At 36.2% G+C, this 19,187-nt stretch overlaps 1 protein-coding gene across 1 annotated transcript in view; it reads right to left on the minus strand.

Moving 5' to 3' along the window:
* LOC140166139 (uncharacterized) overlaps nucleotides 1-19,187 on the minus strand; it is a 223,096-nt gene that overhangs the window by 101,193 nt on the left and 102,716 nt on the right.

The following is a 19,187-nucleotide window of genomic DNA, read 5'->3' on the forward strand; positions in this document are numbered from 1 at the left end:
CCTATTGCTATAAAACCTATCCTATTTTACCATTAAGTATGCCAGGTGCACGTCATGTACATGTACTTTTGCATAATTTAGGTGCAATGAATTGCTTGTATAATACAACAATTCTTATAAATTTAGACTCGCAATACATATTTAATTGATTTCTCTGTTTAGTAAGTACATACAAGTTCATTTCTGTCATATATGTTCTCAAACATGCTCATTCAATTTTTGTTCAAACAAAATTATTACACAATGACTTTATAATAAAAACATGAGTTTCCATTCTGGAAAATTTCCTTTGAAAATCATCAGCAAGTCTACATCTGCCTGAAATGCCCAACTGAAATGACAGATATAAATAATGCAAATGGTAGTGTGGACTCCTTGGTCTAATGTTAGACTTGGTCTAATCATGGAGGTTAGAATTAGGGAGGGATCCCTTTACTCTTTTCTTTTCCTCCTTTACTCCTAGTAAAGTCCAAAAGTTAAACTGCAGTCATCTAATATTAAGCTACATGTATTTGCCCTTTTCAGGATCTACAATAATATAGAATAAGGTGTGTAAATACCAAAAAGTTCCTTCTCCGTAAGACTAATCTCCATGGTTAGACCCAGTTTAAAGTTAGACCTGGTTTAACTTGTTTTGTGCATACGGACCCTTTAGTTTACAAATGCCTGCTGGTTTTTGAACAGTCTAATTGACTACTTACAATGTAGTATAAAGGTAAAAAGTATGATACTTCCATGAAATATACAAAGTTTGGCGAGCTTTCGGCCATTCTTACAATGTAGGCCTAAGTAAAGTCCTTAAACAAAAGCAACAACAAAAAATATATGCACCATTTTCAGATAGAAGTGAAAGGGACTTCTTCAAATGTTTTAAATGTCGCTTTAAACTTTAACAGAGCTCAGCTCCGAGTGCAAACAATAAAAGAAAGGGGATTACGGTGTCAAAAAATTGCCAAAATGTTATTTAAAGTTTTAAAAGTTTGATCATCGTAAATCAACTAAAAAAATCATTAGCACATTTGCATCCTCCCATATTAGCCTTATTAACAACAGATAAATTGTCCTTCACATCAGTGAAAAAAAAATCAAACAAACATATACAGGAGATTCCTCACTAAATGAAATGCTTCTCCTGAGATCTTTGAAAGGTCATTCTAGACATTGCGTAAATCAATTGTTTTAATTAGATTAGATAATTGATACATGGAATGATTTAATTAAACATTACTCCTAATTACATAGGGTTACATGTGCTCTAAAACAAATGTCAGCATTTGTTGTTTAAATGATTGCCATATGTTATTCTCAGTACACGTAACCAATGACTCAACCAACTTCCAACTTTTAAGTTTACTATTTTTGTATTACTATCACACCCACTTTCCCTCTCTTTTCACACTGGACAAAAGTAAGAGGGGACATGGTAAGAGGGAGGGACATATGGGGCCGGGCCGGGACCCAGGACCCACCCTCCCACTTTGTCACCAGCCTAGGAAATTTGAGATGTTTTGTATCATATTCTACTCAGTTTGGTTTCAGTTGGATATCAGGAAGGGAATCAAGACCATACCCACCCTGAAATTGTGCACACTTAATACTTGGATTGGGTCCCAGACCCCTCTATCTGCGCACACCACCAATATACATGCATTGAACTTCACGTAGTCCCACAATACAAACTGCGTGTTTTTTAATTGATTTTTTACATCTTTGTATTTTCAAACTTCATCATGTTGTAATCTTTTTGCATTTACAAAAACATAGTGCATAATAATTGATTCCAGTTTTGTCTAAATTGCATTAAACAAAATATTTTAATGCAAGTATTTGCCTATTAATGTCACACACAAAGGTATACAGAAAGCATTGAATATTTTGTTAAGGTAGATTATGAAGGTGTTACATGTATGGCAGCTAATAACAATATTGTTTTAGACATAACCTATGAAGGCATCACCAGGTGTAGAAAGTAGGGGACCGTGTCGGGAAATTATTATAAGTGTCATCAATGGCAGCCTGCCAGAATATCAATTGTGGAATACCAGGGACACTTGAACGAAATTTGTGAGACCATTCCAAAACATATCATGTCCATTGCTCAATATACCAGACGAAAAGGTTGCAACGAATCCATGATATTGTTAATGTTGTCCAAATCCCAGTAAGAGTTTTTCACAATATCGACTGCTCAGTGCCAGAAGTGGTAAGTTCAATAGCTGCCCTGTGAACATTTGGCAATTTACACACAGTATATTGTACTCAAAATACACATGGCAGCTTTTGCACCTACCCACTTCTGGCACCAGTTGAGCAGTCAATATGTGCATACTAATACATGTACAATGTACAAATGTAGCTATAGCTTAGCATTACATTTACAAGACAAGGTAAGTTTTCAACATTTTGATCATTATAAGGAACAACCAAAAGACAGATGATGTCTTATTAACGCAACTAGTTTTATTTCATAGCTGACCCCCTCCTTTCCCGTCTGTAACAAAACCAGAAGTGGGTCCAAATTGACCTTTTCGTAATCCCATAAGCCTTTACGAGCACACCTGAGATGTCATCATTTGACATCAGTTACACTTCATGCCTAAGAGCACATCATTTAGAGAACATAGTTACTGTGCATTGCAAGTCGGTGTGACGTCAAATAATGACATCTCAGATGTACTCGCAAAGGCTTATGGGATTTACCGAAAAGGATAATAACATTAATGTCTGTAAGAACATTAACCCCCCTCCCTCCTTCCCTCCCTAACCAAACTGTTTTTTGTTATAGGGTGTCATTAATCTTTTGGGTTGTTCCCCAACTCCAGAATTGCCAGACCTACATGTACTGAATGATAAAAACAACATTGTTTGGAGGGGTTTTATGGACGATGTAAATATGTACATGAACATACAGCTTACATGTCCCACAAAACCTTTGCCATTTTCGGGAAACTTAGAGATGCATTCACATAACTTTCGAAATATATTGACATATGACTTGGATTGACTACAAACTCAATGACGTCTTTAGTGTTTTATAGTTATGCTATAAGCTCTACTTTTCCTGGCAGCCAAGTCTGAAATATCAGTACTACAAATTTTAAAGTCAAGTGCCTGGTTGTCTACCAATGTGGCCTGTGTTAAGATAACCCTAAGAATACTACTAAGTTCTAACATTCCAGGCTAACATTCAGCCATGATCAAAATGTGTTATGGAGCTTATGTTACACAGGTCTACATTCAAGCTCCTTTTGGTTTAACCCTGCTTTTTGCAAATCAAATATCTCTAATGTACTCAGTACTTCTGATCATTCATTCTACAATCATGCTTAAAAATGTTGGCCAGCCTCTAAACCATTTTGCACATATCGCTGCTCTTATACTTATTAGTGACTGCTTAAAGTGTGTAAGATTGGGAGGCCAGGGAGGAAGGGGACAAGTAAATCAACAAACTTTTTTTTTCATCATTGAAACCTCACAGACTACTTAGAGGTGTCCCATTTTTGGGTATAGATTTGTTTGGAGGATAAAAAGCATTATCTACCAACAACTTTGCTATAAATTCTTTTTGCGAGTTCTTCAATATTGTGACTGTGCACCAAGTGCATTAAACTTCAGCTGGTTGATTGTTACCATAGCAACAAGCAAGCTGTTAGTTTCAAAATGGATGCAAATGACCTACAATAACCTGAAGATCTATAGATTAGAGTAACAAACTAGAACAGATGATGGCACCATGCAATTTCATGCACTATTTAAAAGTTCTGTTACTTATATTTGAAAATACAGAATTGGGAAAACAACAAGATGAGTTTAAGTAAAAAGGTCCCAAAGTTGTCCCCATCTTTCCTATAACCATCTTCACTTTCTACTCTCAAATGAGGGGGGAGGGGCACTTGCATAGCAAGTCTTTTATTTTAAATGACCCCCCCCCCCATAGGATATGTATGTTACAAATCACTGCATTTGATCTTTTACTCCCCATCAGAAAACATGGGAGGGGATGAGTCCCCACACCTGTCCAGGTTCTTGTTCCAAATTTTTGATCCACATGACAAGAACCTGACATATGGATATATTTGCATGAAATGGAACACTTTGACTGACCACATATGTGACACGATCAAGGGAAATGAGTCGGATCTCGCTTATATTGATTTTGAGATATTGGTAAATAAAGTGTTAAAATTCTTTTGTTTTATATTGTTTTCAGCGATTGATAAACTGACGTAACTTCACAAAGAAAAGTCGTATCAACATGGGTTTTTCAGTTTCTGAAAGCTCTAAATGTTCTCTTTAGAAACTTAAGTAAAACTCATTTTAGACCAGGGTCGACATGTGACTCATTCCCCTTGATCATCTCACATATTACAGACGTCAATCTTTAAATATGTTCTTTTCAGAACCCAAAACAATACACATACACATTGGGAACTCTTTGACCAAATTTGTAAGGAAACCTAATTCTCAGAACATATCAAAATCAAATATCTAGCAGGCAGTACACTTCCTACATCACCATATTACGTAATATCAAAGAATAGTGGTTCTCAATCATGTTTGGACACTTCATTTGATTTCATATACATGTGTAATCTTGGCACTTTCGCTATTTGCATTTCAGAAGTATGCTTCAATAGTGAAAGTTGTCTGTGCAAATAAAGTGAAAAGTTTACATGGTGAGCTAGAAAATTGCTCAGGTGTTGGAAGTGCAATAAGCACTGAGGCCTCGGAAGCCTGGTAAGCTAGCACATATAATACAGTGTAGACCAATTCAAGCCATCCAGGGAGGACAATGTCAACCAAAGTCACAAATCTAGAATTTTTTTAGGGGGGGGGGGAAGATCTTTTCTTCTTGAAAGTGGACTCAACTTCCGTAATTTAAAAGGAATTTTAGGGGTATATAATTTAAATATTTTCACACTAGAAATGTGACTTCTTGTGGATGTTCGTTCAGAAATTCATCCCATTTATCACCAGGACCATTTTGTGAGCGGTAATGTTGCACCTGACATCAGGTAGCATGTCTTGTTTGCAATAAATGAGAATGTATGTACAATATGGGGTTTGATCTGAAATTCCTGATACTCTGGTCTAATTTCCATCAGACCCAAGAAACAGATTATCAGCAGCATCAGGTAAACCAGGTATCACTCCATGTCATCACTAGTCAGCCACAAATGTTTGTAACCTCTGCAAAACAACTTGGTGGTGTATCATGCTATTGAAGATAATTGATGGTAATATCAAGATTCAGTAATATTATCCTCGTTGGAGGTGTAACAGGAAACCAGTGCATTTGAACATGAAGGAACACTTGGTATATATCAGTCATAACGAGTCTGCCAGCAGCTAGCCAGCCAGGCGAGCTTACTTGTTTTTATTTACTGTGTGTCAAAACAGGCCTACATGTACATTGTATGTGTTGGTCTAATGGTATTGAGTTGCATCAAACAACATTTAGGGCACTAAATGGTTCTGATGAGTCATTCCAGAATTTACATGTAGTTTCATATTGAATTAACAAAATTGAAATAACAAAATATAGTTTTCATGATTATGCTAAACTTTAAAACAGCAAATTGAAACAAAGTATGCAGGTTACATGTATTTGTGCAACATTCCTTGTACTGTATATGTGTAATGATGTATGGAGCATTATGTCTAGCTGTTGGTATTAAAAATGATATTAGACCAGGGATAAGGCTAGCTATTTCAAAAGATTCTTCATTTTTAACACCTACCAAAAAAATTATAAAAATGGGTGCCAATGATGTAGAAAATTACAACATCTTACTTGCAAAGGAACAACACAAGCTACTTGACCCTTTGACCAATCGGGCATAAAATTCTCCCGCACAGTTTATGCACACATCTTCCATTTATTATTATTATTCATCTTGTAAAGTTTCCATGGCAACCATGACACATCAAAACAGCCTTTTAGAGGTCATTTCTCTTACAAAAGCGAGGCTGGGACAAAACAATGCAAATATTGGCTTTGTCGCATCTGTGTTTGCATGCGCACAACTGACATGCTGTCACATGGTTAATGGTTGGAAATTAGTAGCATTGATTTTTCACACAGTAGAGCAGCCGGGCACAATACTAACATTAGAATTAAGAAAAAAATTATATATACAATGCATGAACAAAATCACAAATACAACAAAATCCTTTCACATACAAATGAAAAATAAAATAAATTAAAAATTACACCAAAAATACACTTGATACAGTAGCGGGTAAAAATAAATTTGCTGACAATCCTGCATGAATCGAACCTGGAACCTTTTTGTGTTCTTCGATGCTCTCAAGCCAATATTAAAATAGCCTTAAAATCAGATGAAGAAGAGCATATGCACTGAAGGTCTGTGGTCCAACCCGGGGGTTCAACCAGTAAGCAACCCTGCCAGCAGGACTTACCATTCTGTTTCAGCCCATGGACGTATGCCTACCAAATCGCCACTAAAAAAAGCATGCACTACAATGCGTTTAATCCATTTAGCCATTAGAAGGCTAACATGCATAAGCCATGCAAACATGGTGGCCATTTACCGGCCCTGAAGAGCAGCAAGGTGATGGGTGCAAGGTGGGAATAGGTATATATAATTATAAGCTAGCACTTTGAGCACTATTTTTTTAGTGTAAACATATAAACATGCAGAGAGCAGAATTAAGCAGACATGTACCGAGGCAGTGTTTTTGGGGCATCAACTGGCATATATCTTTCCTCCAATTCATCGGATTTAGAACAGCCGCAAAGCTTTGCAATTCTGGAGCACATGATGACGATGTTGTTGATGTTATTACTAGTAATGGCATTGATGAAGATGCTCCTATCCCAGTCATGAAGTCTACTAAACCGTTAATACTATACCATTCAGAACACAATCATCAGCTACCACTTGTCAATAACCCATGATTGAGTTTACAAGTGGTATTGACAAGTAGTATAGTCAGTGGCTGGCTGGGGGATCTTCCCACTACACAGACTTGTCACTTGACTGGGTTGCCTAGTGCCCAGTACACAATCAGCCACCAATCCAGGACCCAGTCAACCACTAGCTGTTACACCAATTGATTACAACATGTGAAAATCAGCACTATGCACTGGTTTTACACCACTGGTAAATAATTCCATTTTCTTATTGCTGTGTGTCAGAGAAAATTTCATATAGTTGTTGTTGGCTACCACATGACATATAGGCTGGATACTTGTATTCTATTTATGAACCAACGCAGCTGTGGTAGGTAGGTATTCAACCTCGTGTGCACTGAATATAGAATCCCTGACACGGAGCAGACTGACTCACTGGCTATGTCTTGCTCCATTGAAGCCACACACATGTAAACAGTGTACAAACTCCCTAGAAACAATTTCTTGTTGCTATTAACAAAATAATAATTCCTAAAAATAAACCTACAAATTTAATCATTCAAGGTATTTCCTTAAATAAATTATAAAGTCTGAACACATAGCATGACTTATTTTTGCGAACAAAATAGACGGTGGTAGAAAACAAAGGAGCGTCTGTGGGAGGTTATCGTTGTGACGAGTTGAGATATAGTAATTGGGCAAATCAAACCATCCTGTTGCAGCGGTGGAATCAATCATTGGAAGTGAACTATACAGATTTAATAATGGTAATGAAGGAACTAGGAGGTTTCCTGTATTGCAGTGTGTATGCAGACCTATAATGCTATGGCCTGAGAATTTTGCAATGATTTCTTGTTTTTTAGCTGCATATAGAGCGATTTCTTTTGATGACACTCTAAAACTTTTTCAATTTTTTGCTTCTCGTATTTGTAAGTAATTAGTTTTTAGTGTTACAGTATTATTGTACTAGTTTATAATAGTAATTTTCTTATCTTTCACTAAAAATTGTATTAGTTGTAGTATTTAGCGTTGTCTTGTATTTTGACCATACCTGTTATATGGTGAATGTCAATAAATTCTGATTCTGATTCAGATTCTATAATGGTCATTATCAGCTGCTAATGGCAATATGATTAATGGGAAAATATTTGAAATTGGCAAAGGTAAATATACTTTTTTTTTTGTATGAAGCGTTTCAACATATCTTAATTGTTGCTTTTTGTTAATACATTTTTTTTAATTAGTTACCATAGTTAAGGTAAACAAAACAAAAACAATTAACATAATTTTGAAAAATAAATTCTTTTGTGGTTTCTATAATTTTAATTGTTGAAAAAAAACAAAACTTTACAGTAAAGTACCCTTATAATAATTTTCATATGGTGTAAATAATATTTCTACCATGTTTTCTTGCTTTTTTTAAATTACTAAAGCATATAACATATTGAGTAGTTCAATTCAATCTTAACTTAACATTTTTTTTAATTTGTTAAAAAAATTCTCTTTGAACATTTTTGTTTCCATCAATTTCCTATTAAAATTCACAATTCCTAAATAAAATGATACAACATGAGAACACTAGTTCATAAAATTATTAATCACTTAGTTTAGTCTGAAGGACCCCCACCTAGTCCCATTGACCAATATGACCAGGGTTGCTAGTTTTTCAGGCCAGACTGTGTGACTAGAGTCACATCACATTCACAGCAATACAGAAGTTTAGGAAAAGACACACACTTCTGATATTTGGGTGTTTTTATTGATCCAGCCAAAGAAAATCTTAGGCACATGACCGCTTGACTAAAATATGCCGCTATTCCAATTTTGAAACCCCATATCAACTGAAACTCACTTAAAATGGACATTGAGATCTTTAAAGGCAAAACTCACTAAAATAGACAAATAATAAGAAAATTACCCTTGAAAAACATATTGCCTTGGCACTTGCCTAAAATTGTGCAAAGTGCAGCGACCTTTTTTTCGTTGCTTTGGGCTATCTAAAAGGCCCCATGTCACAGGGAAGATTGCCCAAAGTTGACCAAAAATGTCAAAATAAAGTTGTATTAAGTTGCCTAAAATATTTTGCAAAGTTGCACAAAGTTGTGTAAACTTTTCATAAAAGTTGCATAAAATTGTGCAAAGTTATATGCAAGCAAAGTTGTATGAAATTGCAAACAATTTGGCAAAGTCGAATGACAACTTTGTGACATGGGGACTTCTAAACTTAGCCCAATTGTGCTGTTAATGTGCCTACTGGCAACTCTGTCTGTGACTGACCAATAGACAATTAGAATATATAACTCCCTCATTTACTGGAAACTCATATCAATACATTCCTCCCACTTTACACTGTGTATTGATTAGCTATTGATTCAGTGTGCAGTACATGATAATCAATAATGTCTAATATTTTGAGGTGGACCCCAGGAGGATAAAGCTCTTTTTTTTTCAAATGTTATAGAGTTGTTTATAAGATCATATCTGCTATTTTTCACAGGATATACTAATAATTTAAAGAGGAAATGTAATAATACAGTAGAGATCCATTTCACTAACACTTATAAATTTTTTGACTTACAAAAACAAAGTTACTTGTAAATGATAAAATGTGCTATGTCAGCCATGGCTGTATCCTAAATTGAATTATACAATGTTTGTATATATATAAAAATGTCAAACATCAAAGTTCCAAAAGTATTTGCCATTATTTTATATTTATATGCATTAGTTGCAGTAAGCCAGCAAACACTAAAATGTTTTTAAAATGTTATACACATGCTTTGGTTTTAGTCAAAATGTTTTTTAAATGTTGGTTTTTGGCAAACAATTTAGCAATATAAATTTTCATTAACATTATGTTAGAATGTTTTGCATCACGTTTTCAAAAATGTTTTCTAAATGTTATTACAACATTTTATACCCTTTATAGAACCTAATTTTTAAACGTTCATTATTAAAAATTAATTATTATATCTTTTTATTAAAAATATATAGAAATTGTGATGGTTCAAGGTTAGTTATTGTGTTCAGCATACACTTTGTGACATTCAATAATTGTCTAAGAATTTTCCATCAATTTACTGGACTTGTCTCAAGTGATAAAATCTCTCATTAAAAAAATGTCAGTTCTTTGCATTTAGTCTTAAAAACAAGAGAAAGAGCCAAAGTAAAAGCAATAAAAAGAAAGAGCAAAAGGAAAGTTAAGAGCAAAAGAAATAAATTAATTAAAGAGTAAAAGAAAGAGAAAGGCAGAGAGGGAGAGAGCAAGAAAGAAAGCAAGAAAGAAAGCAAGAAAGCAAGCAAGAAAGCTAGAAAGAAAGCAAGAAAGCAAGCAAGAAAGCAAGAAAGAAAGAAAGAAAGAAAGCAAGAAAGAAAGAAAGAAAGAAAGAAAGAAAGAAAGAAAGAAAGAAAGAAAGAAAGAAAGAAAGAAAGAAAGAAAGAAAGAAAGAAAGAAAGAAAGGAAGAAAGAAAGAAAGAAAAAAAGAAAAAAGAAAAAAAAAGAAAGAAAGAAAGAAAACTAGAAACCACAGTTGTGTTTGACCAAACACGAATATCTATGCCCGTGATGACCACACCTAACCCCCTTGCCCTATTCACAAACAAAAACTTGGTGAGCACCATGTGAAACCCCTTGTTTTAAACTTTCATTTTGATATACATGTAATGCTCATAACACTAGACTGGCCCATACTCTCTCTAATACCCTACCAAGCCTTCACTCTCATTTATACCCCACCAGACCCTCACTCTCTCTAAAACACCACCAGACTGGACCACACTCTCTCTGATACCCCACCAGACCCTCACTCTCTCTTATACTCCACCAGAAACTCACTCGCTCTAAAACACCACCAGGCTGACCCATACTCTCTCTAATACCCCACCAAGCCTTCACTCTCTCTTATACTCCACTATACACTCACTCTCTAAAACACCACCAGACTGGCACATACTCTCTCTTATACCCTACCAAGCCTTCACTCTCTGTTATATCCCATCAGACCATCAATCTCTCTAAAACACCACCAGACTGGACCACACTCTCTCTAATACCCCACCAGACCCTCACGCTCTCTTATACTCCACCAGACACTCACTCGCTCTAAAACACCACCAGACTGGCCCACACTCTCTCTAATACCCCATCAGACCCTTACTCTCTCTTAAACTCCACCAGACCATCACTCTCTCTAAAACGCCACCAGACTGGACCTCACTCTCTCTAATACCCCACCAGACCCTCACTCTCTTATACTCCACCAGACACTCACTCGCTCTAAAACACCACCAGGCTGATCCAAACTCTCTCTAATACCCCACCAGACCCTCACTCTCTCTTATACTCCACCAGACACTCACTCGCTCTAAAACACCAACAGGCTGACCCATACTCTCTCTAATACCCCACCAAGCCTTCACTCTCTCTTATACTCCACCAGACACTCACTCGCTCTAAAACACCAACAGGCTGACCCATACTCTCTCTAATACTCCACCAAGCCTTCACTCTCTCTTATACTCCACCAGACACTCACTCGCTCTAAAACACCAACAGGCTGACCCATACTCTCTCTAATACCCCACCAAGCCTTCACTCTCTCTTATACTCCACCAGACACTCACTCGCTCTAAAACACCAACAGGCTGACCCATACTCTCTCTAATACCCCACCCAGCCATCACTCTCTCTTATACTCCACCAGACACTCACTAGCTCTAAAACACCACCAGACTGGACCACACTCTCTCTAATACCCCACCAGACCCTCACTCTCTCTTATACTCCACCAGACACTCACTAGCTCTAAAACACCACCAGACTGGCGCACACTCTCTCTAATACCTCACCAGAACCTCACTCTCTCTTATAATCCACCAGACCGTCACTCGCTCTAAAACACCCCCAGGCTGGCCCAAACTCTCTCTAATACCCCACCAAGCCACCACTCTCTCTTATACTCCATCAGACCCTCACTCTCTCTGAAACACCACCAGACTGGAGAATACCCCTTTAATCCCAAAACATTGTGTCCCTTTAAGTGGTTAACCTCTTAACCCCATTGTACGCCTTTGACGTATATTTGAAGCCTTCATCATTGCAAATACAGGTAGCTACCAAAATGCTACCTATTGCGATACACTGTGTTAACCGGTCGTACCTATTTTGCTTTTTAAAGCATATGAACTTTGACCTCTGGGGTTGCGGCTAGCATAGCATACTTCTAGGGTCATAGGCCATCATTGTTCCAAGTATGAACCCTGAGGGCGCTATAGTAGTTGAGCTAGAGCTGTTTGAAATTTTACACATATTGCCCCCTGTAGCCCATGACCTTTGACCTTTGGGGTCGGGGTACCCTAGGATGTATCTAGGGGTCATGGGCCATCATTGTACCAAGTATGGGCCCAGGGGCTACTTTAGTTCCTGAGCTAGAGGGGTGCAAAGGACTGATCTTGAGAAGAAGGAGAAGGAGAAGGCGAAGGAGAAGCCAAGACTAAACACAACAATACAATATCTATGCCCGCTACACGGGCATAGATAAAAAAAGAAAGAAAGAAAGAAAAGAAAAGAAAAGAGAACAAACAAATTAATGAAGGCATAAACAAAAGAAAATATGTATTTTTCACTAACTGTTGCCTGTACGAGAGAGAACAAACAAACTAATGAAGGCATAAACAAAAGAAAATATGTATTTTTCATTCACTCTTGCCTGTACGACTTGGATTGCAAATCACTGAAGATTTTAGAAACTAAAGCTGATTCAGGAAATAATTCAGCCCTATAACCATGATAACAACAAACCAAATGACTGTACTGAATTCTCGGCCAACAAGATCAAAACTAGGATGGCTATAGAATCAAAACATTCATAATCACAAGTAGGCTATATGAAAGTAATGTATGTATGTTTGTTATTGTTATTGCTGATTACTAAGTCACATGGAAGTGAGACAGCTGGTTTAAGTTATGATTGTGTAACCACTAAAATAATATTGTAACTTCAGATAGATGAAGCAGATGAGTTGAACGATTAGTTTCTGCATTGTGGACAACTAGAACTAGCTCAGTTAGCCAGACAGACAACAACACCCCTGGTATAACCTGAGCTAGAAGCGGCTAGCAAGTATTTTTGAACATTTCAGGCTCTTGTATAAGATATCAGAGATTTTTATGAAACTTTATTATAATTCAATGGGTAGTAGTACATATCAAAAGTTATTCCCTAAAACAACAGAAACAAAAAAATATTGCATGGTTGTTTTTGTGGTATCTCAAATTCACAAATACTTGCTGTCACCATCACATTATGGATAGGGTGGCCAATGCAGCGCTCTAATAAATGCTTGTGTTTGTTTCCATTCCCTTCATGTTTTTCTTCTTTTTGCTTTTTAGTTTATTTATGGCTGTTTGCTTTGTATGTAGGGCATCCCGTAATTAAGTGCTCTTTCAGCACTATTGGGTATTGCCTGTACCTTTTGCCAAACGTAATAAATAAACTTAGCTGCAAGACAAGTTTTACTTGGATCATTAAGAACAAAATTGCCTTCTATATGGGACAAAATGGTCAGACCCCATATTTGCATTGTGGATCTATCTTTCCGTTCTTATTATCATACATGGGAAAATAAGGCTATATTTTAACATTGCTGAAACTTTTTTTGTTCCGCAGGAACATATTGGCCCACACTGATCAAAACGCCCAGTACCAGTTCTAAGCATATCCTCTGTTTGTAAAACTTGCTTGAACCATGAATTATATGTCTGAGAAAGATATGAGTTAAATGATGTCTCTTGTACACTAGGTTGTCAAATAGTTGCTTGGTTTAATAGTCACGAAAGTGCATGGAGGCTAGAAGATGTAGCAGAGACATTTGCACCCTGGTTATATGTAACAAGATATCTGATTGGTCCTGCTGTATGGCATCACTATGGCCAAGTTCTCAGTTCATTGACCCTTTTCTGTGTTAACGTTATTGGATCTTAATGGATGTGACCCAAACTAATGACAGTATTACAACACTCTCAATACCCAAAGACAACAAACATTTTTTCCAATGCAAATTTTGTAGCTTTGCCTCGCAGAGATTCGGCTGAATTTATAAACTATCTATGATTTATAGTCTGCCTTTGCTCAGAATACTTTGATACTAGTCTCAGCCCACAGCCACGTACCTGCCCTAGATCCACCTGGATTCTTACAGTAGGCTACATAATTATAATACTGGGTATAATATTGACTGTCATCACAAATGTTACTTTGGTTTAAATTTATCCAACGCTCAGTAAAAGTAACATTTATGAATGTTAAATACCAAGTTTCTCGTATTAACGGTGAATGAAAATCAGTGAAAATATGATTAGCAGCTACAACTAGCCTTCACATTTACATCATCTGATATATACATACAGGAAAGTGTAAATACTGACCACTGACACAGTGATAGTGCATAGGACCTGGCGCAGCACCGGAGTATTAAATGCATATCACAATACAAAATGATTGAAAGTTTCACTGTCATGAGTCAAGGAAGAGTATATTTATTTCTTTATTAATACCAGTAGGCCATCAGTGGAACCTTGTCCTTTTTGAGGACTCTTCTTGTTTGGTGCTTGTATTTGACTGTGCACTGAACTAAATTGTGCATAAGACTTCACATTTTTCTGATAAATTCCTCTGTGTGTAGAAAATAGGATATTAATTCTGACTTCCCTGAAAAGTTTCAGATATTTTAGTCACGCTGTGTTCCCATCCATTAGAAAGAGTAGGTGTCTCTTTGAAGCGATTGGGTCAGACTCCCCTCCATATAATGTTGCTGTGGGCGGGATCACTACACTTCGCATCAAGACAGTTACCTTCCCAGCATTGAATAAAACAGGTACACATTGTACACCTGAGTGGGGAGAGGTGATACGGGTGAAGAGCCTTACTCAAGTGTACAGTATATTGACGTCACAGGGACTCAAACCCATGACCTCTAGCTACTTCATAATTACAAGTCAAAGTCTTAGACCGTTGCACCACTACCCCATTTAGATATATCTGGGAAGTAATTTGTGCAGTTATGGCAGCTTGTGACAATAAGTTTTATTTTATCATACTATTTAAGTTCAGGCCCGTAAGCAGGATTTTGTTTGGGAGGGGTGCTGATTTTGAAAAAGTGGACCTTTTTTCCCAAGGGGGGGCGATTTTGTAAAAGTGGACTTTCTTTCCAAAATTTGGACATTTTTGGACGAAAATCCCGTAAAAAAACTGATTTTTTTTGCTTGCTACTCTCGCAAATTCTGAAATTTTGGGACTTTTTGTACACTTTAGCAAATTTGGAGGGGGGTGCGACACCGCACTTCTGTGTAACGGGCCTGCTTAAGTTATTACAATCATTCTAGGGGTTTCCAAGTGTAGACAAATTTGTTGGGACCCCAATCAAACTCTTAAACATCTAAAAGGACTTGGTTTTCAATGACTTCTGGGATAAATAACCAGCTCTTGTGTTGGCGTAAGGAATACATACATTTTACACTAAAATAACCTCATTGCCCCAGGGCATAGTCTACCCATGACAAAACTCTCAAGTTTACAAGCACACACATAGAAGTGAACTTTAGCCTCTAAAGATTGACATAAGAAAGGTCCTGAATGGAAACAAATCACTACAAAAATATTTTTGAAGTGTCAAGTTTTCTCCCTTCGATACAATCAATCTAAAAAGAGAAAAACACTTGTATACTTAAAGAAATTAGGTGCATTAGTTTAACCCTGGACCTTTTCTTTTCTTATTTAATGTGTTATTTGGAATTGAATTTATAGCAGCCCTTGGGAAGAAGTCTGGACCCTTGGCTAAACAAAATATAGTAAAATGCACTTTTGTGAAGTTATTGGGTTATCAAGTTACTGGAAAGGCTACTTTTATGATTTTTTCAAACAAAATTGATTTTACTCAAAGACTGGTTACAGATTTTCTACATATTTGTAATATTAGACAGATCATCATAAAAAGACAACAATCAGAAAATATCAGTAACATGGAATGTGCAGTCTATTAAACAATAGAATCTGTTTGACATTCCCTAAGGTCTTTGCTACTGTTCTTTTGTATGAACCCAGAGAAATTTAACTTGTTCATGTGGGTGATTGGAAACAAAACTCTTTACAAACTAATCTAGAGTTACATACTGAAAAAGTCACACAGACAAAAAACATCACTCATAGTAAAAAAAAAATGTTTTTGATTTTGAAGCTATAATAGGTGACATGATCTGGTCCATGTGGGCCAAAGGCTGCAAGATTTGAAACTAAGATAAAGGCAAAAACATGGAGGCCAAAAACAATCAAATACATAAGAAAGTACACATCATAATAATTCATAACTTTAAAACCAAGTAAGCTAGACCTTACGTTTTTTCAGTATATGATAGCCTAATGTTTGTATAAGGTATAAATTATAGTAACTCAATTTTCAAAAATGCCTCCTATGGACCCCATGGAGCAGATTGTGTCACATATGTAAATGTGTGGCACATATTTCTTCAAATGATCATCTTGATGAGTTTAAGGTTTTTATGTCATAATGTACAATATATAAACCAGTGTTGTGATAGGTATCTTTCTTTGTTACTTCTTTGAAAATACATTATAATACAGTTTAATCCACACTGTGAAATGAAATGTTAGCTATATATGAAAATGGATAAGTCAGCACAATAAGCTGTGAGAAGATGGTCTCATAAATGACAAGTGACTTCCAGTAGCATGTTATTTCAAATTCAGTATGCCTTGTTACCCAGTATGAAGCATATAGGATGATCCATGTTGAAGATATACTATGTGTAGCAAAACCACCGCACACACAAAATGGTTTCTCACAGCTCTTTTACATGTGGCCTACCAATATTACATTCAACTCACACAGTAGCAATGACAAAGTTTTTTGAGCACACTTGGGAAGAAGCCATAGGAAGAGACATTTGGGATAGTAAAGGAGATGCAAATGAACTATGTGGTGTGTATGTCAAAGTTACATCAAAACCAAGTGATTCTTATTGGATTTCATTTTGACAAAGAAAAGGCACGATTTGCCTTGGTGCTAACAATCCCGCAAAAGAATGTGATATTATCTAATTATGGACTTATTTATACAATTTTTTGTCAAAATCTTTTAAAATTCTTGATTTTACCTACAAGAGTGGTTTGGTTGGGGGTGAACAGTATGTTTAAAAGGCCATCCCTTTTCCAGGACCTGGTTCCAGTGGAGGTACCCAGGGTGTGGTGATTTTGTGCAATTTGCTGGGGATATGGTTAATATTTGGTCAAATAATTAATCGCATTTCAACTCTTGTGCCAAACTGAATCTGAGCCTAATAGTGTCTGTAGAATAGATAATCAAATGACAAAACCAAAATTCACACAAAAAAAAGGCCTCAAAAAAGGGTTCTTGTTGGCACAGAATTCCCACCACCAATCAGCCAATCATTATTTGGTGCTTCATGAAATGGTGCTGGTTTTGTAAGTAAGTGGTGCACACATTTCTCTGATAGACCTATATCTACAAAACACCAGCTACCATGGTTACAATGTGTTTGGAATATGGCCATGATTGAGAAAGGAAAAAGGGAAAGATCAGGAAAATCTATCCAATAGGAAGCTACTGTGTGAATTAAAATTTTAGCCGAACATTTTACTTTTTAACTTTTTGAGCTCCTGGTACCCTAAAAGCTCCTCAAAGTAGTAAGCCTGTAGAAAATTGTTACATATTTTCAGGATACTAAATTTAGATCCGACTTGCGTCAGAAATGCGTATCCCACATAGAAAGCGCCACCATGCTAAAAACAGCTGTGAATAGACCATGTAACCTACCACACTTCAAGTACAGATTCCAAGTATGTCCATGTCCTTTGTAATTCCTTCAGCATTCCATCTACTGTGCCAAGATCTATGAACGCGACTGACTTGGTCGGACTACACAGTCACATATAGTAGGGGTAGAATAGGTGGGTGGATAGGTACATGCATATGGGATAGATAGATAGATAGAGAAATACCATCACCAGAAGAAAAGGACAATACAAAATATGAAGGAAAATACTATCAACATCTAGCATTTGGTAACTAATAAGTTGTAATAATCATCCTGGACTACATAATGGGCAGAAATTCCCAGTCAGCCTGCAATTATGAGCATTTTTCTTTATGCTCAGAAAAAACTTATACTTATGATTAATGATCTCCATCAAATTTGAATTTTATTTTCTTTACTGACTAGCTTGGCCATTTCATGAGCTCTATGGGAGATTTATCATCTGAATTCAGATAATAGTTCAAAACTGATGTATTTTCCTACAAGCACAACTAATTTGGCTGATTCCAATTAGGTCACTTTGGGACATGTGTAAAAATTACAAATATGACAAAAAATCAGGTTAAAAAAAAAAGGTAATTAAATTTATTTTGTATATTATGACTGTCAGTAACATTCCAGCATAATGTCTTACACTTGTTTAAAAAAATCTGTTCCAAGAAAAACAAATCATAATAAAGAACATGTTTAATTGAACATTACAAAAGTTTCATCTCTCAAGAATGATGAATTCTGATAGGTCTGACTGGGAATTGATATTAGGTCTATACTAGCATGCATACATTTCATAGATATTGCCAAAGATGGAAAACTACAAATGGCAGATAATTTACAATACTTTTGCTGAAAAGAAAACATCTAATTGCATAGTTTAACAACAAAATATTTGTGCTTCCTACAAGCAAGTTTTTTTCTCTTTGATGGTGCAGTCAATTTGGAAGTGTGCTAACATGAACAAACAAAAATGCTACGATGTGCACAACTATTAAGCACCATCATTATACTACGTCCAATTGTATTTTGAAATATGACCAGTTTTATTTCAACATTGACATTACTAGAGCAGTTAGATCTGTTGCATCATTTAGTAGCACCATACATGAGACATTTCTTTTACACAAATGTCTTTTCCTGTTATTTCATTAGTTTAGATAATTTATGTTATTTACAATAACTGAACAAATGCATTACTACATATCACTATAACTCTAATAACTCTACACAACTAATAAAGTAACCCAAACCAAAGCAAAATACTGAACATCAATTAATACAGGCTTGTAGTGCTAATTATGACTTCTGCAGGTGCAGTGCTATGTGCACTAAGCCTGATCTCTTTGTGCTAGTCAGCTGGCCATCTTCTACAATCATACAAGCAAGCAACCAAGTGCAATCAAGCAAAACATATGCAGATAATCTATTCAATATTATGCAAATATTGATACAAAGCATGCAACA

Source organism: Amphiura filiformis, chromosome 12 (genome assembly GCF_039555335.1).
Source record: "Amphiura filiformis chromosome 12, Afil_fr2py, whole genome shotgun sequence".
NCBI classification, from domain to species: Eukaryota; Metazoa; Echinodermata; class Ophiuroidea; order Amphilepidida; family Amphiuridae; genus Amphiura; species Amphiura filiformis.